The 21,944-nt window shown below is 48.6% G+C and overlaps 1 protein-coding gene and 1 non-coding gene across 2 annotated transcripts in view; both read left to right on the top strand.

The window, feature by feature from the left end:
* tmem132e (transmembrane protein 132E) overlaps nt 1-21,944 on the top strand; it is a 188,506-nt gene that overhangs the window by 4,533 nt on the left and 162,029 nt on the right. The gene's annotated exons all lie outside the window — the stretch shown is intronic.
* Nucleotides 15,053-15,124, top strand: trnaa-ugc (transfer RNA alanine (anticodon UGC)). Its single transcript has one exon. It is a non-coding gene; the product is annotated as a tRNA-Ala (tRNA).

Below are 21,944 nucleotides of genomic sequence, written 5' to 3'. Positions count from 1 at the left end.
GTCTCCCTGGAGGTGACCTTCTTAATTCCCCCAAGAGGACCACACGGAATACCAAGCAGACGGGAGGAAATGGTGGCGTGTCCACACACAAGACACCGTGTACGCCTGCGGGGGGGGCGGGCGACCTCTTGACCTGCTACATTTCGAAACGTTTTATTTTGAAAATACTGGCTGGCTCCACTTGGCTGTTCTTTGCCAGCAGGTGTTTGTTCTCTTGGTTTCTGGTTCAGTTGTGATCAGGTGTGTGGGGTCAGGTGATCTGGGGACTAACCCCAACCACAGAACTGGAGACTCTTGGGGGGGTTGAACCCAGAACCTGCTAGCCTGCAGGAGCCTGAGCTCCTCTGGTCTCGCCTCAGCTGTGAGGTTTTATTTTTCCCGACCTTATTTCCATGAAGCGCGAGCGCTAATAATCTGAGTCTTTGATTCCTCGCACACGTCCAGGTCGAACAAATCAGCCAGGCAGGTCTCCGCAGATCGTTGGCTCCCATATGAAAGCTTTGTCTGCCATCAGCGCCAAGGAACTTGGAATAGAAGCAGATGTTTTTGCTTTCGGCACTGTTGCCTACAACAAACACACCCAGTCAAGTCCCGGTGCTCCCAGATCTGTGGGACTCAGACACAACTGCACCAGTCTGGCAGCTCGTCTGCAGACGAGCCAGTGATTAATTCTCTCTCCCTACAACATTGTTTTCAGCTGAGGGATTCTTTTATTTATTTCTATCTATCTATCTATCTGTGTGTGTGTGTGTGTGTGTGTGTTCTCCACATGGCAGACGTAGAAGAGCATTCATTTGTAGATTGGTCCCGGTGTCACGTCCAGTTGTGTCAGTCCTTCTGTACGTCTCTGCGGGTGGGGGGGCAAGATCCTGCAAACACTGAATCTACTGTTGTTTCAGGAGCAGTGGGCGAATTTCATCACCTCACTCGATAATTAATAATCTACGTAAATTGATTTTTTTGGTTTCCGCTGTCTGTTTCCTGGGAAACCATCAAAAAAAAAAAAAAAACGGTTGTCAAACGATCGATTACAAGCTCTAATTAAATTAGATCGCCCTGTAATTAAGTTGGGCGCGTGCTTCCTGTCATCGCTGTCCTGTCAAAATAACGTTTTTTCTGGCTCTTAATAATTCATCCATGCGAGACCTCAGCGTCTCGCCGCTCCTCCTCCACGTAAACACTGTTGTGGCATCTTTCTCACACATGTGATTAAGGGTGAACACACAAACCCACGACGGCTGCTGCCTTTACTGTCGCTTGCTAACTACCAGATTGCTCGCTATTAGCTAACGAGGTGGCGGTTAGCCGTGCGTCCAGGCCGAACGCTCAAAAACGCGCCTGGGTTATTTAAGAAATGAACGGCAGGAGGGACGAGCCAACACCCCGGCCCATTACTCATGCACTTTGGAAGATTATATCGACTGCCAGACAGAAGCAACTTGAATTGATGAAAGAGGTTGTTCAAGGTCGGGGCTGCAGTTGCGCAACTGGCTTTCATGACGCCCTGCAGGTTCATTCTGGATTTCAGTGAAGTTAGCCTGAAAGCAGGACCAGCACGAGGAACGTCCCTGCAAGCATCCTGTCCCCCCACTGACTAAAAACGTCCTGAATTCATCCTTCCTTTTGTGTACGGAAATAATTTTCTTGAGTGAAAATGTGGTTTTTTTGGAAGGAAAAAAACAAAGAAATCCAAAAGAAAACGTTAAAGCGACACCGCTGAAAACAGTTTAGATTATTTTTAGGTTTATTTGTCTTCAAAATAATCCTGAATGGGATCAATATTGCTGTCTGGGATGAGTGGGCACGTTTGCTGTTGAATCTTACGTGCATTGATTTTAACGGTGGGGGGGGGGACACGATGCTTTACGAGGCCACCGCAGCATCGACCGCGCTGCTTCTACCCGACTTTACTGATCCCATATTACTGTTTGATATTGTCGCTGTCGTCGTTGGCAACCTGATATCATCGACAAACAACGCCCACCCCCCCCACACCAGCCTGAGGACCTAATCTGAACCGCGTCAAAGGCAACTTCATCTTCCTGTGAAATCACAACTAATTAAATTTCCAATTAAACGGCGGAACATTAACCCAGTTTTCGTGGCACCGACTCTCTGAGGGAGGAAGAGTTCTCCAGAATTGTTCTTTAGTCGTCACACGCAGACGGAGAACCTGCAGATCTGCGAGCAGCCTGGTCCACGCTGGCTTCCAGCTCGCTCACATGTGGGGGTGCCGCGGGACCTCGGGCCTCTTCCTGTTTCTTGTGTCACAAATGCAAAGACACGAGCACATAAAGGTGCAGCTGGTGAATGGCGACCTCCTTGATGAGTGGGCAACCTCCTAAAAGCGTAATTGGCCCAATCTTGGCTCCTTTTAGCTAAAAATAAAACAACAATCTGCCGTTTTTGCAACCGAGCAGGTTGAAAAAAAAAAAAATGTTGCTGCGCTGCGGCAGAATTAAGAGTTCTGGCCTTACGAGACCGCGTGCTCTATGAAAACATCATTTTTTTCCCTACCCCAGGGCCGACTGTCAGTTTGAGGAATGCCCGGTAAAATCAATTCTTTTATTAGGTTACATGGGAGAAAAGGGATCCCTGGCTGCTATTATGGCCCCCGCTATGCCGTATTAGTTCAAAAAGACACTCATAATTTCCCCATGAAGTCTATGAAACGGGATTTAATCCACATAAAGCCAAAGTAGAGCCCCCCCCCCCCCCCCCCCCCGGTGCCCTGTTCTGGGCCGGACCACCGTCTCATGTGCTGCAGGATCCGGTAAAAGGCTGTTTCCAAAACCACCCCCTATACCCTACATAGTGCACTCAATAGTGTGGATACCATTTTGAAATAATGTCCAAGATGTTAGTGAGCATCGCTGTACCCTATGTAGTGCACTCAATGTAGCCCACAATGCACTGCAAAAAGTAGTGCACAACCGATGCACCCTAACTCGGAAAATATATCCCATCAGCCTTTACGGTATCATGTGACAATCTATCAATGGCGGGTAAACAAGGAGAGATAACTTACAAATGTATGTATTGTCCGCTGTTTGTTTCACATTTCATACTAAAGCGTCAAATTCTTTCACTTTAGCCGTAAATGACGCTGTTGCTAACTTTAAATTGAGTGCGCTACGTAGTTCACTCAATCCATGTCCCCCATGTAGTGAGTAGTGAATAGGCAACAAGTGTGTGGTTTCGGAAACAGCCAAAGTCTTCCACTCAGAAAAAGGTGTCGCGCTTAAATGAGTCCTCCGCCTGTGCTGTTAAATGTGAGAACGCCCACTTTCCCACCAGGGTCCCAGGTGAATGCGTACTTTGGCATTATGAGCGTCGTAGAGGCTGACCTGATCCTGTGGAACCACACTGGCGGGGTGCCTTGAGTGGTTTGTGTTGTTGTTGGGGGGAGGGCTGACTCCAGTTTGCTCCGCCTCCGTCTGTCCGCTTCGTCTGGCGTCCGTCTGTCGGAGGCGCCTGTTGGCGGTGCTGACTGGCTGGCATATGTTTGTATGCGAGCATCCTAAAATCTCTTTATTTGCCTCAGAACTGAGGACAAATTTTCTTCTTCACTGTTCTCCAAACACGGCGGTTGTTTTCGGCGGTGCGTGCGCACTCGCTTCCTCTGTTTTAAAGACGAATCTGCTCCAGGCGGCGCTTCGTAATTAATGGCCGCCACAGTGTAAACGTCGTTTGGGTGGGGGGTGGGGGGGAGAAGGTTGAAGTGGTTGGAGATGACACGAGCCTGCAGGGGGCGCCACTGCGAAGCCTGGACAGCACTAACCTGTCACCTGCTGTACCTGCGGCGCCATAACGGCGTTGCCCTTCTTCATTGCCCGCTCAACGTTTCTTATTCATTCATTTGTTCAAGAGCGGCAACATTAACGTGAGCAGAAACGTCCCCGGCCTGACGAGTTTGCCAGACAGTCTTTATTTTTGTGTGTGTGTGTGTGTGTGGGGGGGGGTTTAATGCCTGGTGGCAACCAGAAAGTGCGTTTTGAAAACGAGGGTTACAGGGAAGCAATTTAGAAACTGATTGTTTTGTTATTCAGCCATTACAAAAATCTGCTTTATTGCCACTTAAAGCAAACATGTTTTATTTACAGTTTAATCATGTTTAAAAGAATCCTGTCAGGAGAATAAATGTGTTGCTCACAACCTTCCGTTTCCACATTAGAGGAACGTCTTGGACCGCCGTCTGCTTGTCGGATAATAGAAATTTCCACTTCAGACTCCGTTGCTAAGAGATGATCGTCCCGTTATAGTTGAGCTGCGCCGGTCAGAGTCTGATGGCGGCGACAAGCCCCGCCCCCTCGGGAAATCAAACCGGCCCAAACAGGAAGATGATTTCCACCTCGGCGTGACATTCAGCTGAGCCCAGGAAGTAGTTTACACCAGGACAGCTGCTGAGGGTGAAACGACAAGCCCGACGAGAAGAAGCGGTGGCTCGAGGATGGAAATATCGTCCCTCGATTAATTTAGTGAACCAGCAGACTTTTAAATATGGAGTTGTTGTTGCTGCTGCTGTTGCTATGGTGATAGCAGTGGGGGTGTTTCTCATCTTTTCCATGAGAAGCTCTTGAACTATCATTCTAAGATCAGAGTTCCCGTCCATGGTTGCCATGGCGCTCCCATGAGGGACACTCACACCTGTTGCCTTCGCTGAAGGTCAACTTAAGGTCACCTGAACATGATTCTTCTTCTTCTGTTGTTTTGATTGATCGCTGACGGCTCCGTTCCGCTCTTGTTGTACTTACACACTCTGGACCAGTAATGAGCTTGGTTTACAGCCTGCCCTGAACCCCCCCCCCCCCCCCCCCCCCCCCATCCTGGAGGTTTTTGTGGACTTTCTGAAGATGGAGAGCAGAACTCCCAAGAGGAACGCCGTCCAGGAGTAAACTGGAGTCATCAAAATGGAGAATGAATCAAATGTTTGTCCCGTTGGACTGAAAAGTCCTTCAACATTGATCTGGACCAAAGCCGCCTCATCGGAAGCCAACAGCTCCCCCTAAACTACAGTTCAAACGGAGGCTTTTTGGCTGGAGGCGTGTCCCAGACAACAGACCCTCGCGGCCGGACTGGTATCCATCGGCCCGGTTTACCAGCGCTCCGAGTCTCTGCTGGAGTGTCTTTGTGCTCTGCAGCCGGGCGAAGCTTCCAGATGGGTCCTGGAGCCGCCGGCGGAGTTCCGGGATGCGACTTTGCCGGGAAGCTGACACCCGCTCGGCTCCTGCGTGACGGCTGATGGCAGGTTGTCACGTATCATCACTGTTCCTCTGCGGCGCGCAAACCGGAACTGCCCCAGTCGGCTGAAACCGGAACCCCCTGGAACCTCGATCAAACAGTGGCGCCCCCGGTTTGAAGCTCCTCCCACCTGCGCGTGGGCACCTGGTCATCTGCGACGCTATCAGGCGTATTTCCTGCTAATTGCTGCAGCTGGGTTGGCGTTTGCCAGCTGTAATGACCTCCCACAGGTCTCATAATTCTCTGTGAAAATGCGTAATTGGATTTAAGTGCCAGCTTTAAGGCTTCTCCAAGATGCTACCTGAGGATTAAATTGAGGTTGAGGCTTTGAAGTGTTCCCTGATTTCAATTACCATTTTCATAATCGCTCGAATTCCACCCCCCCGCTTTCATGTCGGCGCGCTGTTGACACACAACACTCAAACGCTCGGCGCCCACAAGTTGGACGAGTCTGCTCGGATTTCCGCGACTGGCGGTGCAGCAGCAGCAATGACGCAGGTTCCTGGGGGGGGGGGTCACAACAAATCTCACATCGATGGCTGAAGGTGGCGTTCGAGGGCCTGTGGAGAATGTCAGTGACATTTCTTGTATTGACCTGTCTTTGTCTCCATGTCTGTCCCTGTCTCCTTATGTCCCACCCCTCCCTCTGTCCTGTCCTTGTCTCTTCTTCTCTCCTATTTCCGTCCCTCCCTCTGTCCCTCCCTCGTCTTCGTCCCACCTTGAGCTGCAGTAGTTCTGTGCGTCCTCTGTCCTCATCCATGTCCTCTATATTATATGTAATATTCCTATTTTTATCTGCCTGTTTACACTTTATTTAGATCCTGAACAGTTCTTGAGTGGGTGCGAGGCAGCAGAATCCTACAGGAGGGCCAACGTCCCCGTCCTGTCCCTCTTCACCTTCCTCTTTCTCAAACATGTGCGTTTGCGTTTGCGTTGCGTCCCGGCCCGTCCCGTCCCGAAAGTGACCAAATTCCCAGGCTGCATGTGACCGTGCGTCCAACAGCTGATCCACCGCGGCGCCATCTGGCTGTTAATCCAGCATAAATTGGTATTAGAGGGTTGAGTTTACACACCGCGGCTGTGAGCTCTGTTTAAAGATGCTTTTCACGGCGCTCCGCATTTAAAAGCTTGTTGCCGATGTTTAATCCAAAAGGCAACAGTTTGTTTTGGCTGCTATCTGCAGCACCTTCTTCCTGGGGTTCAGGGTCGGGGTTCAGGGGTGGGATTCAGGGTCTTGGTTCAGGGTCGGGGTTCAGGGTCGGGGTTCAGGGTCTTGGTTCAGGGGTGGGATTCAGGGTCGGGGTTCAGGGGGCGGCGGTGCTTTCAGCACTTCAGTCGGTGGAGAGTGTTGACGTGTTTTAACCGTCTGTGTGGCGGCACCCCCGTCCACGGCGCCGGGACTCTCTCACCGCCACTTCCTGTCGCTGTACATGATTATTATTAATTAACGTTGCTGTTTGGAAGTGCCCCGAGAGGCAGCAGCAGCGGCTCACGTGTCTGCAGGGAGGTTGGCGACTGTGTGACTTTGTTTCCACAGTTTTGATTAAAAAAAAGAAAGAAGCAGATCTCGGTCCAGCAGTCGGGATAATCTGCGATTGGTTGTTTTGTTTGTTTTGTCTGCTGATTTTCAGAACTTGTTATTCTACAGAATCGTCCTGGAAATCAGAGAGTTTGGGGGGGGGGGGGGGCGGAATATCCATTGAAAATCTCACGTTTTTTTCCCCCCTCATTCAGGATTCAAAATGTGGGATTCTTCCAGGTTCTCGTACACTTAACTAGGATTACAGCTAACAAGCTCGTAATTACAATCCTCTCCCGCGCTTGATAAGATGTTTGTGCCGCAGCTGCTGACTCAGCTTGACCACCTTCCCGTCTGTCCTCGCCGCCGCCGCGTCTCTTTATTCTGACGTAGTTTCTGGATTATTAAAAGTTGGGCAGCTCGCTGGTACCGGTCCAGTACTCGGTATCCGGTGCTATGTAGCGTCCAGGTACCGGTTGGCTCATCTGTGACCTACATGGCTCCTGTTGATGACACGAACTCCTCAATAGTTGCTGTGCGTCGCCGCCATAAACTGTAATCCACATTTAATCAGATTTTAATCCTGACCAGCCTCGCTCGCCGTCTTCATTTAATGTAGGTCAGAAGTTTCGGCTCCTCTTTGTCAGGATGATTGTTTCCAGAGCGACGGCTCTGAGATCCACCAACATCCTGGACTTGTGTCCACTTAGTTTCTCCGGACTGGGGAGGGTTTGGCCTAGAAAGGTCAGAGGTCAGCACAGAAGGGCTCCAGGATCCTTGGGATCAACGTGACCATCCTGGGAATTTTGTGGCGTTTATAACACAGTCGAGCATAATTCCAACCCTCTGAATAAGTACATTAAAAAACCCTCATTAATTCATTAAAAATGGAAACAACACCCCCCCAAAAATGAAAAAGGTCAGCCTGGGATCATTTTTCTCACCACTTTGATGTTCGTTCACTAATGTTCCTGATGCGCTAATTTTATGAAATATCAGGACAGATAATTTCGGATATTATTTTTTTCGTCGTGCAGCTGTTGCTTACTTCGTTACAAAACAGCGAAATTAATTGGCGTCTATAATAAAAATATAAGCAAAACCATGTGCAATAAATTACACCAGCCCTCAAGAAACCGGTTCAATTAAAACTGAAATCACATTGAAATCACCTGGGCAGCCTGTGTTCCATTAGGTGCTTTAATTAGAAAAGTATTCACTGCGGCTTCTGGTGGGACCGATCGGGACTCCGACGGAGGCTCTGGCATTTAGCCGCCTCATTAACATTCACATCGACTCTGAAAACATAATATAGTCTCTTCCTGGTGAACATCATATCAGTTATTGGGTTTATGATGGGCTGTTGGCCGACACTAATGCAAAAGAACAAAATTTTAACCCTCCGTCGGCACGCTGACGATGTTGAAAGCCCCGTTGCCCCCTGGTGGTCGTTTGTTGAATAGCTCAGCATTTTTGGGGTGAGCACAAATGTGTACTTTAATCAGGGATTTTACCTCGGTGGAGGTTTGTGATGTGAGGTTTTATTTTCAATCTGGTAATTAATTAATTCTTTAAATCTGAAAGAGCCAAAGCATTGAAACATTTTAACAGCTTGTGACTTCAACACGAGATCAGATCGCCTCAGTGTTGTTTCTGCTGGCTGCTCGGCTCCAGCTCAGCCATTAATTATAATGAAAGGCAGCAGCTGCTCCAGTGTAACCAACTGGACCGACATCAAGATGGTCTAATGAGACCGTGCTGATGGCTGGACTGAGCATCTGAAGATGGTTTCAGTTTTGGGATCGATCACAGGAGGGTGGAAACATCTAAACGGTGGCTCCAGAATCACTTGAGTGCGGAGGTTCGTCTCGCGCTCCGCTGGGTTTAACTCCAGGTTTTCATCCTTTTGTAGAGGAAACAAAATGTCGGCTTCTCCACCTTCGTGTCAGCTATAGTTGGGGGTTGACTGTGATGCTAACTGTTGACTAAGAGTTGCTTCAGTGATTCACGTTTGATTTTTGGCTTTTCGTGTTGTTTGTTAACTAATTGCACGAAATTCCTGCAAACGTGATCCTTTTAAGTTTCACCTTTGCTTTACAAACTTAAATATTCTAACTTGTTAATGTTTTTATCGGTGTTATTAGTGTATTAACTCACTTCCATCAAGCAGTGATGACGCGGATGGTGCGTTGTACCTTAGCATATTGCTCTCTAGTTAGCCATTATGCTAAATCCTGCTGCACAGTTGTCTGTTCTTTTTATCGTTCACTGCAGCCTTTTGGTGCAGAAAACTGCTAACAGAAACATTCTAAAGGAAAGAATTTGTCTGCCAGACCCCTGCTGAGGAGCAGAGGTGAAGGAGCAAAGGTGTGTTTTTAGCTACATTAACAGTGAAAACTGCAGTTTCCTTTCAAAAAAGAAAAGAAAGCTCTGGCATCCGGTGCTGATGTTGGTTTTGGTTCCAGCTCAGGTGCGTGTGGACATGAAGGTGAGAATATTTCCTGCCAAGGAACCTCATGACCTCTGAAAAATGAATGCTCGGTGTAATTCAGCTGTCTGGAGGCAGCGGCCGAATGAGGAATACAAATCAAACCCGCTTCCCCACAACAACAAGCTGCTGTCTGACTCTTCTTCTGCTTCTTCTCTCTGGAATCCTCCGTCTCTCCTGCCCCCTCACCCTGCAGACAGCGCCTGTCCTAGATTTCAACCCCCCCCCCCCATCTTCTCGCCCTCTGTGACGTTCATCCACTCTTGTTGTTCCCACACTCCTCATGTATGATACGCTGTGGTGATGTGGTTAAATCCCCGTCAGGCTCTGCTCTGGGATTACAGCAGGAGCTCTGCTAATGAAACCCTGAACATTGGAGTAATTAGTCGAGGTTAATCATGGACTTTCCCTGCAACATATGCTCACAGAACATCTGCACAGATGTAAAGATTTCTCAAGGTTGCTTCGGTTGTTCCGCTCGTTCACCTCTCGTGTCATTTTTTGGTGTTTTCCTGGATGAAACATCTGCACACGTGCACGCCGGCGTCAGCCACTCGAACGTCGCTGCAGGAAGTCGAGTTGTGATCCTGACCAGGATGAACCAACAGCAGGGGGCAGCGTAGCTGGCAGTTATGTTGATACGGAGCCTCGTAACCTCCCAATGTATGGGTTTATTTCTTCATTTTTTGTTGTTGCACAAATCGGGCTGGAGCTCAGCAATTTCTCAAAATCGGGAAGGTGTGCTGGAACCCCAGGAGTGGTTCTCTCTATTCAGGACCAAAATAGAGAGAAATTGCAGCCATTTCCTGCAAACACTTTTGGCAACACAACAATTGACTGGAGGCAAAACGTTCCAGCTCTTCAAAACGAAACCCGCCGAGGCCTGAAGGCTGAGGCCAGAACAGCGAGAACCAGACGGGTTCTTTTTCTAAATCATGTCCCATTACTGATGAGAACATCTAAAGACTCGCTCGCCCTCCAAAGACCTCATATCTGCTGTGACAGGAGGGTTTTCACCACAAGGGGGAGCAGAACAAACCAGAAATCAATGATTGTAACATCGGACTCTTGATTTTTAAGGGTTCTTGCGAGCCAACGAACACGGAACACGTGACCGAGATGAAGCCCAGTGACTTCTGGGCTGCAGAATCCTGATTCCAAGTAGCACCTTATTGCTGAGATGATCAGGGTTTAAAGATGCAAAGGCTGCAAGTCCACGTAAAGGTGTTTTAATTCGTAAGGATCTGACCCGTTAATCCTCTTAAACATCTCACCACACGCTTCCTCACAATGTACTTAACCGTTAATGACACATTCAGGTTAATTACAACTGTCCACTCCGCCACGAAGGGGCATCGGTGCCACTTCTATCATTCACACCGTCGTCTGGAAAACGTGTTTTAGTGAGGCCAGATCTTGAATTCAAACTCTTTTATGGAAATCTGTTTTCCAAATTCTCTAAGGTTGAGAGTATCTGATGAGTTCACGTGCTGCTGGGAAATCCGAGCCAAGAATTGCAATTCCCACTTTGACACCACCAAAACCAACTTTTTTTTTGTTGTATTCCTCGTTAATGTGACCAAAAAGAGACCAGAAGGTTCAGCGAGAGTCACCTTGAAGACCAGAACAGGACCTAGATGGGGTTTTTGGTGAAGTGCTGTAACTTTCTCAGTTTATAACTGGTTTGATTTGCTGGAGTCCAGACGTGACCTTCAGGACCAGCTTAATGTACTTCCAACATATGGTCCAAGTTATCAGCCAATCCTGGATGTCCCTGCTGTCACTGTTGTTGAAACACACACGCACACACACAAGCACACACGTACCAGAGTGGTTACTCACGATTTTGATTGTTATTGCTAATTTTGCAGTTTGAATGTTAAAAATATCAGCCCATAACCTTATTTGTCATCCAAAAACAAAAGAAACAACAACATTTCTTCTAAAGAAAAAAAAGTCATATCTTTGAGAGGCTAATGTATTACACCCTCCAGCTTTCTGTCTCCATGGGAACATTTCGTCATAAATGATGTAAACGGTACAGAGCAGGAGGTCTCCGCGGTGCGTTTACTGTCGGGTGGAATTTTCGGATGTTGGTTCTTGTGACGTCGTGCGTTTACACACACCAAACCGAGCCTGCACTTGTCGCTTGATTGCCGTCCATAATTTATTCAACCGGACTTTCTACCTACAAGGCAGTTAGCAGGAGCCGGATGCACACGAACCACCTCCCCCGTCCACTAGGTGGCGATTTTCACTATTTACTTTGTTGTTGTTGGGTGACAGCGATTGACCTTTGACCTCACACCACAGCAATCCGTTAACAAGCCAGTCAGCGAGGTCGATGGACGAGTTTACGCGTCAATATTTATATAAGTGTATGTAAATATATAAGCAAAATGTGCAGATCGCACACGGGCCCAATTCTAGTGCAGCTACGGCGTCCACGTGCACGTTACATCGTCCAACTATTGGCTTTCCTCGTGTGCATGTAAACAGACAAAGAAACCACAGCGACCAAACTTGTTGGTGTCGTGGCGTGCGTGACTCTGAGATTAAGGTCGGCTGTATGAAGCTTGACAACCCAGACCGACGCGAAGCTCCACAGTCACACCTAATCTTCAGATAAACCAGCTTATTTTTCTCCCCCTATTTCAGTTGTTTATCAGTTTTGACTTCATTCTCTGCTGCATTCATTCTTTTCTTCTGACAGCAGTTTAATTGGAGAAGCTGGGAGGGGGGAAAGTGAATAATCCATGAAAACAACATCTGCAGCAGCCGAACCGTTTGTGACACTATAAAAAGATTGATGCTGTAAAGAGTATCCGCATGCATCATTTAGCGGAGGAAAGTGGCAAAAGTGGAACTCTGCAGCCACATTTACGTCTGCGAGCCGCAGAACTGCAGCTCGTGGCTCATTTTTCACTTTTAATCCAGAACGGTCATCAAAAATCAGCAAGTTCCAATCAAAGTTCTCGCTTTAAAGTCAGAGGGCTGGTGGATGGTAACCATGGTAACCCCCCCTCTGGCTGCCCTCTCGTTTAGGTTAATTAAAGATGGAGTCATGCTTCAATCAAACCTGCGGGTCAGTCAGAAGAATCTGGTATGAACGGGGAGAAGAGGAGTTGCGCTCACTCTTTTTATGCATTATCTACAATAATCCATAATCCCCAGAGCGTCCCCACGGCAACGAAGTGGTGGCAACATGTTTGGAGCTGCACCCACTCGGGATCTGACCTCAGTTCTCCCAGATTACGCTGGATCCACCACAGGGAGTCACTTCAGTTTGGTTAGCATTGTCCCAGCTAGCTGCTCGGTGTCATTGCTCCTCCCCTCTGCTTTTGTCTCCTCCTCCTTCAACCAGCTGTCAATCATCAGAACCCCCCTCCTCCTTCCCCCCATTGAGCCTGTTTATGTTTGTATAAATAAAGTTCAGTTCAAAAGGTCTGACCGTGGCCCACAGACCTGCTGGGCCACATGTGTCCCGCCGCAGATTACAACCACGGGGCTCAGGGTGGTCCAATCAGGAAGAGGGGCAGCTGATCCAGCAGCCGTCAGACTTTTCCTCTTTTTTTTTTTTTTCCTTTTGCCATTTGTTCATTCAGGAATCAGGCTTGTACCGCCATCAAACATACGTCTGACCACCATAAGCACAGCTTTCACAGCTAACGCACTTGAAGTAAACAGGATCGCCAATTAACTCCGAGCCTTTTGCTGGGCCATGAAATGGTGGAGCGGCGTTAAATTGTACGAGACATCTGCCACACGGATAAATCCATATTAGCATGCTCTGGGTAGTGTATTTTACAGAAAACACAGTCTGTTTCCGAGAATGTGTTTATTGGTAATCCCATAAATTTGAGGAGATTATATTGGAAGCGTTGGCTGGTTCGTTGGGCTGCGAATATAACAGGTTTTTTTCCCGCTCAAACAGCCTCTTTTCGGGCACTTAAATCTTCTCCTGTGGGTCCTCTGAAGGTTTGAAGATCTAACGTGATTGTCATTGAACGTCGGGCCATAAATAGCGTGATTCCACAGCGCGCTGGGGTGAGCGTAACGCGACTGCCGAGGCTCTGACACAACCTCCAGACTGGTAATGGATTTGACGACTCTCATCTACATTGTGAGTGGGGGGGGGGGCAGACGGAATGCCGGGGGTGCTAATAGAGGCTTTTAAAGTTGGTCTGTTCTGGCCTCACTGGAGTGTTCTTCTTAGCTCGTCTTGTTATTCATGTTTGCAGCGACCACAGAGGTCAGGAAACATCAGGAGGTCCGGTTTGTGCAGCTGAAGACTCGCTGGTGCTCAATGAAGGGTCCAGTCTCCGTTGTTAGCGTTAGCTAGGTTAGTTAGCTGTTGTTGGACCCCTCATCTGATCAGCTTCTGGACCTTTTGGCCATTTCTCTGCTCTCTGTTTCGTCTCCGTTCGATCCACAAACATGTCGTTCCTGCGTCCGTCTCCTGCGGCCGCCGTGCCAGAACCTGACCAGGTCATCAAGTGGTTTTAGCTCCTCCCCTCAGTGCCGGTGTGGGCGCCAATCACAGGGCAGCACTTGTCACAGAAAAGCTGTTTAGAATTTTAAATGAGGATAAATGTTGGCGCCGCAGAATGCAGCGGCTGCGTGGGGAGATTTGGTGGAGGTGTCTGCAGCTGCTGTGGCCTACTTTCAGGACGTGAACTGTGAGGAACGTTCCTCCGCTCTGTCAGGTGGCAGCAGGCGGCGGCGGTGGCGTTTAGACACGCGTCTTGTGAACATGAAAATTATACATGAGTAAACACGTAGCTTCGGCGGCGTGGATGAGCTCATCAGATGTTGTGACTTTGCGCCGCTGCCTCGTCTGTCGACCGTGCGTTAGCTTCTGTTTGAGCGACATGTTGGAATAGAAGCTTTAATCTGCTTAATTAAGGAGTCATTTGGAGGAGTTGCGATGCTGGCGGCGCCGGGTTGCAGGACACGGAGAAGGTCGGACAGTCGCAGCAGGACAGTGAGCGACTGCAGAACCTGCAGCACGTAGAGTTTGGATGCTGCTGTTTGTTTTTAGCCTTTTAGGAAATGATTTTCCTAAACGACGAGATGAGTTTTTCATCATGAAATTCCTTTTTAGAATCAGAGAGGATGTGTTCAGGAGGTTTGAAGGCCTGTTGTTGTCTCGGCCCATTCAAAAGGCCCGACCGTCTGAAAAAAGTCTTTAAATGGAGACGCTTGAATCACTTCGGCAGAGACTCAAGCTGCTTCGCGAGGCACTCCTCTCATCGAGAATCGAAATCCTTCAAACAAGCATTTGTCACAGCGACGAATGTTCCATGAAAGGGACAAAAACACTCCTGTTCTCACCTCCTCGGTGGTGATTAGAAGTTAGCGCCGGGTGCTGCCAAGTGCTGACACTGGGTGCTAATCTGTTGCTACCACACTCTTGTAATTGAGGGCTGGCGGCAGCGTCATTGACGGAGCGCCGCCTGATCGATCCCGGCAACTTTCTTGTTCTGTCGGCAGGTCCAAGCGGCCGCAGCAACGTTTTTCTGTTAAACCTCGGCAAAAATGTTCCAGTTTCCTGATTCCAGGCCAGGCTCCGGTACAACTGTCGCTGCTTTCTTTTTTATTATGTTTCAAGATGATCAACAGATTAAAAAACGAGTCTTGTCGTGTTTTCGGTCCGCAGAGCTCCAACTTTGATTCGCTGTCGATCGCTGTGGATCGTGACAATACGCGAGGTCAGAGGTTATCAGGGGGTCGGGGCACGAAACTGTCAGTTTAAGGTAAACAAATGTGCACATCTCAAAATCGTTAACTTGCGTTGCTAAGTGGGGGATGTAGCTCAGTGGTAGAGCGCTTGCTTTGCATGTAAGAGGTCCTGGGTTCAATCCCCAGCATCTCCATATATTCAGAATTATTTTTCTCTGCGTGTTGTTGCGCTGTAAGTTTCCCTTTGTGGGACAATAAAGGACCTCAATCCTGAATCCTGAAGTGAAGCGAGCTATCTTAGCGTCACTGTGTGAACAATCATCCTACATATCCGGATTTTAGTGGTAGCTTATCGGGGGGGGGGGTTCAGTTCCGCCACGCTACGCATCTGTTTGTTGCTCCTGAGTCAAAGAAACTGCAAGGACGTGAGGCAGTAAAGCTGGGGAAAATTCAGGAGAGCAACATCTTAATATCGGCCGTTGTGCTCAAATATCCGTTCCGAGTTTTTAGCCCTCTGACCTCTGACATCATCCATCTGTCTGCCAGCTCCACGTTTCATTCATGCGTGAGCGTGAGGAGTCAATATTTACACATTCGTATTTGTCAAGTTAATAAAAGCTGTCAAAGTACACACAAACACACACACACACACACCCTGAGGCCTGTCGAGGCGGCTCAGTACCCACGTGTTAGTGCCAGTTAAATCTCTGCTGTCTCTTCGTTATGGATCTGCTCGTTAAACGACTTTTGTTCTCTTCACATCTGTTGGTTTGACCTTCTGGCAGCGGAATGATGAGGATGAATCCTGGTTCCATTCCGGTCCCGTGTTTGCAGTGGTTGGCGCAGCTCCGCAAACGTGATTCACCACAGCGGCATTAAACGAAGACGCACACATTCCAAAAAGGTGCCTGCCCTCCCCGGACCCCCTGGTCCAGGAGAACCTAAAGAATAAAGCTCAAAACGGATAAATAAAGAAAGCCAATCGTTTTTAAAAGCCCATATCTGCCTTCCTCTCGCTTGTCGTCTCTTTTGAATTGATACCGAATTCAAGCGATTCAAAAGGGATCCTTCACCGCCTCACGCCACGGTCCATTTCCTACGCATCCTCCATCCCTCCACCTACTGAGGCTCTTCTCCTTCCTGGTCCATCAGTCATGAAATGAACTTCCAGCCGCCCAAGCCCTCAGAAGAAGCTGAAAATCCCCTCATCATCAAGTCCAGGACATCAGACCCGGATCGCTTCAGCGCGTCGCTGCGGGAAAACTGAAGCGTCGAAACTCTGTCGTCCATCCGTGGCGTGGAATTTTCCCGATATAGATAATCGTCAACTGTCTGGAAGCCACTTCTGTGTCTGAATAAAAGATATCTCCTGTTATCAGGCTAGAGTCAGTCGCTGCTAAAGCTTCCCTGGCATCCGGCTAGAGTCCGGTAGAAAAACCTGGCAGCCAGGTCAATTTTTGTTTGTTACGGACGAGAAAACGCGGTAGATTTTTGAAATGATTCCAGTATTCACAAGTGCGAATGCTGAAAACTGTTGCTGGAGTTTTAATTAGGACATGTGGGAGCCTTAGCCCGGAGCTAACGGACATCTGATCCCTTTGTTTTAACGACCGTTTGGAATCATCTCTGTAAAACTCGGAGCCTTTTTTAAATGTTCCGGCCCGGCTTTAATGCTCCTCAGCTGTTTATTTCCGCAGTTTTTCCTCCGTTCGCTCGTATTTACACAACTTTCATAATCCACGTTGCAGTTTTAAGCCTGGCAGCTGTTTGTGTTTATTATCGCGGCCAACTCGACGGCGAACAGGTTGCAAATCCCCCCGAGGCAAATGTGGTTTTTGTGATACTGGGCTGTATAAATAACACTGACTTGCTTTGACTTCTCGCTCGTGTTAAATTTGGACCAAAGTGGCTCTTTAATGCTGCTGCATATTTCCTACAGATGACTTTGTTGCACAGAAAACGATCGGCTGATTTAACGAACTCATTAGCTGCCGCTGCGAGGAAACGCGCCGGCGGCGGCCTTCATCGCGCTAAAATCGATGAGGCTTTCGCACGCGAACCGCATCAGTTCAATATGAGACGACATCACATCCGTACGGGGGAACGGAGGCGATGTCGGCGCTAAACACACCCACTAAATATTTAACATTCCCCGCTTCATATTCCCATTTCTCATGTTCGGGAACGTGTTACAAGAGCTCGTCGTTCTGTGAGTAATTTCAGCGCATCCATATGGAAGCATATAAGAAGCTTCGTGATGATTCCGGGGGCACAAGCCGCCGTCGTTGGATCTGGTTCCAGAGGAAAACCTCTACTGGTGACTCTGGCATTTGCACCGACAACCAAAAAGATGGTTGACAACAGTGTTTTATTCCACAAAGGAAAGTCCCCTAGTTTAAATGAGAAAATCTGGTGCGCTACCTTCAGTAGCGGCTAGCGTGCGGGAATGGCGGCTTTGATCAGACATAGCTGTTAGCATCGCAGGAAGCTGCAGGTCACCCCAGTGCGACATCCCAGGGAAACTCTGCTCCAAAGAATTAGTCAGCACTTATCTTTCATTTGCAGCCACATTGCTTAATCTTATCAGCAACGCCGCGGTGCTGAAGGAACGGCGGCTGGATGGCTCCTCTGTTTTTGTAGGTATGTGTTTGGAATGTGCTGCATTTGGGTGAGGAGGGGATTATGGATTGAGAGATCTCTCTTTGGTATTGTTCTCCACCCTCAAATGTCTTTTTTAAGCACTTGATTTCATTTTCCCTGGGAGTTTGTCAGGGTTACAGCAGAGAAAGGAGCCTGAAATGCTCAATTTTCCAACTGTGAGAGATGGAAGTGCTGTGTTTTTGAAGTTATTGTTCCAAGGCTGGTTTAAAAGTGTGTTTTCAGAGGCGTGCGAGCTGCGGCGTGAACATTAGGGAAACCCTCCAAATCACATTTCAAAGACCAGAGTTCAGGTAGAAACGCTCACCTCTCTGTAGTTCCTGGAATAGACGATATCATTCATGGGCCAGCCTGAGCAGAATCAGGCTTGAATCATATGAGTTTAAAAAAAACAAACAAAAAAAAGAATTGTGTAACACAGATCCACCATCAGGTCCAGATGTAACTTGAGGAACATGCAGATTACCAGATTAGAAACAAACTCAGTGGATTACTGACCAGATTAGAGGCCCCGGGGCGACATTCCAGAAGAGGGTCGTTGTGGGCGTGTCGATGTTGTCTCCTTCACTCCGGCTCAGATGAGAGGAGGCGGCGAGCTGAGTGGCGGCCATGTTGGCCACGTGTGCGTCCTGGAACGGGAAAACACACCTTTTTTTAGCTTCCAGTGGAGCTTCAGCCTCTGATAGAATCTGGCAGCTCGTTTGCATCTCTCTCACCGGTGATTTGATGCCGTTTTCACTCTGTCTGGCACCTCACAGACAAACCAGCGCAGAGACGCAGTAAACTGTAAAGATGCGGCTTATTCTCCCCTTTATTAGATAAAGGGGCGCAAACATCAGCAGGCTGGATGCATCACGGTGACAAAGCGTTCCCTTGTTCTGGGCTGTCATTCAGGAGAACAGCATGTCGTGTTCCACTTAGCACTTTATCATTCATCGCTCCTGCCGAGAGCCTCTCTCGGTTCCCACAATGCACCTGGCAGCGCCGGCCTCTGTAAATATTGTCCTGGCTGACAGAGACGGAGCAGCAAATGGGCTCCTGAAGTGACTGCAGCTAATGCGACTGTCTGGATTTTGATGGGGATCCAATTAAACGCGGTGTCCGAGTGGAGCAGGGGAAGAGTGACGGCGACGCGGCGTGCTTGGAGATGGTATCAGCCAGCGGGGCGGCGTGCCGCAGGGCTGCTCCCCGTTGAGGATTATTGAATTATGACTCCATTTCATTGCACCAGTTTTGCTCGACGCATTTCTTTTCGAGCCCGCTCGTTAGTGCGTCCTCAGGTGAGCCAGAAAGGCAGTAAATCATCGCCAGCAACACTTAAACCGACTCTTTGAACCCACAACAACACGGAGGACAAACAAGGAAAAAGCTGATTTCCTTCACGAACATGACGAAGTTTCCCAGAAACGAGAACGGCAACGTCACGCCTGGCTATCGGGTTTTAGCGGCTCCTGTAGCATCGGAGGGAGGACGAGAGAGGAGCGAGGAATGTCTCGGAGACTCGCGGCTTCACTTCGGTTTAACGAAACCTTAACCTTTCCTGTTTTCCCATCTTCAACCGCAGCCATCTTGCGAGTGTTCTCCTTCTGTCAGCGGTGTCGGACATCCTGGATGGATGATTCCGCTCCTAACACAACGGAAGCAGCACGTCCAGAATCCTGCCTCAATTATTCCTTCACCTTTATTCCGAGCGCTGACGTGCCACCAGATTTCGCCAGATGGGATTTAAGAAGCGCTAATTCCGTTACTCTTCCTCTTAACTGCCACTTTTTCCAAATGGTTGACCTCCGTGGGCTCGTGCGGCCGAAGCCACTTGGTTGCGTGACGACTAAGTGCACCAGAAGAAAACATCAGAAATCTTTTTTCCGCTGATTTTCCAGTTGCCTTCCTCACAAAAGGATTTTGACCAGCAGCTGCCCAGGTCCTTCAGCCTGTCCAGACCGGAGACATCGTGCTCTTTGTGTCTTCCTGTTTGTCCAGAGGAAGTGGAGCGTGGGACTGCACCCTCCGATAGACGGGAGTGGGTCTTAGGCTGATCTTCGTTCATTCCCAGCAGATGAAATGTTTGTTTTTTTTAGATTCCAACAACGCGAAGCTGCTGCTTTTGCGGCGTGAGTTGATCCAGCTTATTTTTGCACCGATAATGAAATGAATCCATTTTAGCAATCAAAACAAAAGCAAAGTGAAAAGTTCCTTGGAGTTTGCGACCCGTCTGTTTGGATGAAACTCGTGAATAAAACTTTGCTCAAGTCGGCCGAGTAAACAAAACTTTGTTGCTTTGCTAAATGTCAGCCGCGTTTTTAATTTCTAATCATCCTCGCTTTAATTCCTCTGTTGTCGACGGATCTCGGCACAAACCCTCTGAACGCTGATGCGACTGACAATGTGGCTTCAGCAGAATCCAGCCGGTCTGGAGCTGCTGTGTTGTGGAATCCCACTTTCTGCTGAACATGCCGGCCGTTATTGACAGTCCATCATGCCGTGTCGGCCCGCGGAGCCTCTGGGCTCATATAAAAGCCCCTCCATCGCCATGGCTGCGCCCTATAACCGCCGATCACGTCTCTGCTGATGAAGATCGATCAACACGCCATCAGGTTTCAGTCAACGATGTCGGACGCGTCAGATCTGTGTCAGCACATCTGCTGCAGCTCCTTCACACGTCATGAATTTTTCAGAAGCTGCGTGTTCTCATGTTCTCCGTGATGTCTGAGCGGTGGCGTCGGACGGCTCCGGATCTTCTGGGTTTCTGCTCCAGAAGAGCTGAAATGTTAGAGAATCCCGCGAGACGTGATGGAGACTTTTCTGTGAGGGGGAACCGGATATTCAGTCTTCTAAAGTCCCCAGGAATCATCGCTATTTTGTCCAATGTGGCCCTCAGAAGAATCCGTCCTGCCTTTTGCTGGTCTTAGTGTCTTTGAGTGTTTTTATCAACCTCAATGAGGTTTTATTTTGGCTTTATTGTTGAAATTTCTCCCTTCAGGATTAGAGAAGAGGCCACATGTGTCGCTTTCTTTTATTTTTACCGTCTCTGTCACACGTGCGGATAATTCCTGGTTTTTAATCCTTCATCTTTCAATACGGTCAGTAGGTTAAGGACGTCCTAACTTGAAATGGCACAAAATTGATACAAATGGCTCACTTTTAATGTTGAAGGCCTTCACATTACAGTCTGCCAAATTAAATCATCCAAAAGAGTCCTTGGCTAAGGACAAAAGTCTTGTTGTGTCTCTGAAATTGGACCACAGGTCAATTTGCAGATCAAGAGCCTGAAGACCAAGTCTGCTGCCGAGGTGGCGGCCATCTTACACGCATCCAAAGGTCAAAGGGAGAGGCTAGCAAGAAGAGTGAAGAAACCAAAGATGGCTGCTTGAGAGGACCACTGGTTTGCCAACAGGCCAGCGGAGCTACACGAGATCTGGACAACAGGAACAGTCTGACTCACTGACTGAGGGAGAATTAGTGCTCAGTAACCAGCGTGGAACAGAAGGAAGAATCACGGCTGGAGCTACAGCCAGTGTGAGGGTGAGCAAGAGATCTACAGAGTGGGTGGCAACAGGCTGAAATATCCAGAAACGTGAACCAAGTCAAGGAGCTCCAGGCTCGGACATGAACATTATTGAGCACATCTGGGGTTAGAGGAAGGAGGAGGTTTGGAATATGAAACCTCAGAATCCTGGTGAGCCCTGGGGGGTCCTGCTAAACCACTTTCTTTACCATTCCAGAAGACTTTTCTCCTCAAGTGTAGACCTCAAAGCTCATGGGAGTCATACAAGATATTGATTCTGGGTGGTGATTCAAGGCACCACCACTTATTCTGGTTCTGGTGTTACGCTTGTGTATTCAAAGTAGACTCCAGGTTTAAGTCCTAATACAAACCATTTTCTAATAATAATAGAATCTGGCTAAAGAGGTGAAAACGGCAGGGAAACGTTTTCCTCATGACATTCTGTATCCGGGCAAAACCAAATTGCAGCCCTGAGGTAGATGACGCCTGAACAGGTGCAGCACTCCGAGAGCCCGACCTCGAAGTGGCCTTGGAAAGATTTGCTGGAGAGGAGCAGCACTTGGAGCAGGATGAGGCTGAAGATCTTCTGTAAGGATCCTCACAAAAGCCTCCAGTTTGTGCACATTAGCCTGAGAAGCACTCGGCAGAAGAGCAGCTGCTGAACGAGCCCTTTAGGACCCGTTTCTGAGGCGCTGCTGCAGGTGATGGCGGACGTGTCTGAAGCCTTTCTGCGAACGTACCGACTGTTTTCATTTAAAGCGTCTAACGACCAAACCTGCGGTGGAATCGGCTGATTTCCTGGTTCCTGTGCTTGAACCTGTTGTGTCGATCCTCCCCAGACAGCCGGACGG

The sequence above is a fragment of the Takifugu flavidus genome, chromosome 14 (assembly GCF_003711565.1).
Source record: "Takifugu flavidus isolate HTHZ2018 chromosome 14, ASM371156v2, whole genome shotgun sequence".
NCBI lineage: Eukaryota > Metazoa > Chordata > Actinopteri > Tetraodontiformes > Tetraodontidae > Takifugu > Takifugu flavidus.
Note: the sequence above shows the minus strand (reverse complement) of the source record. Positions and strands in the feature narration are given on the sequence as shown.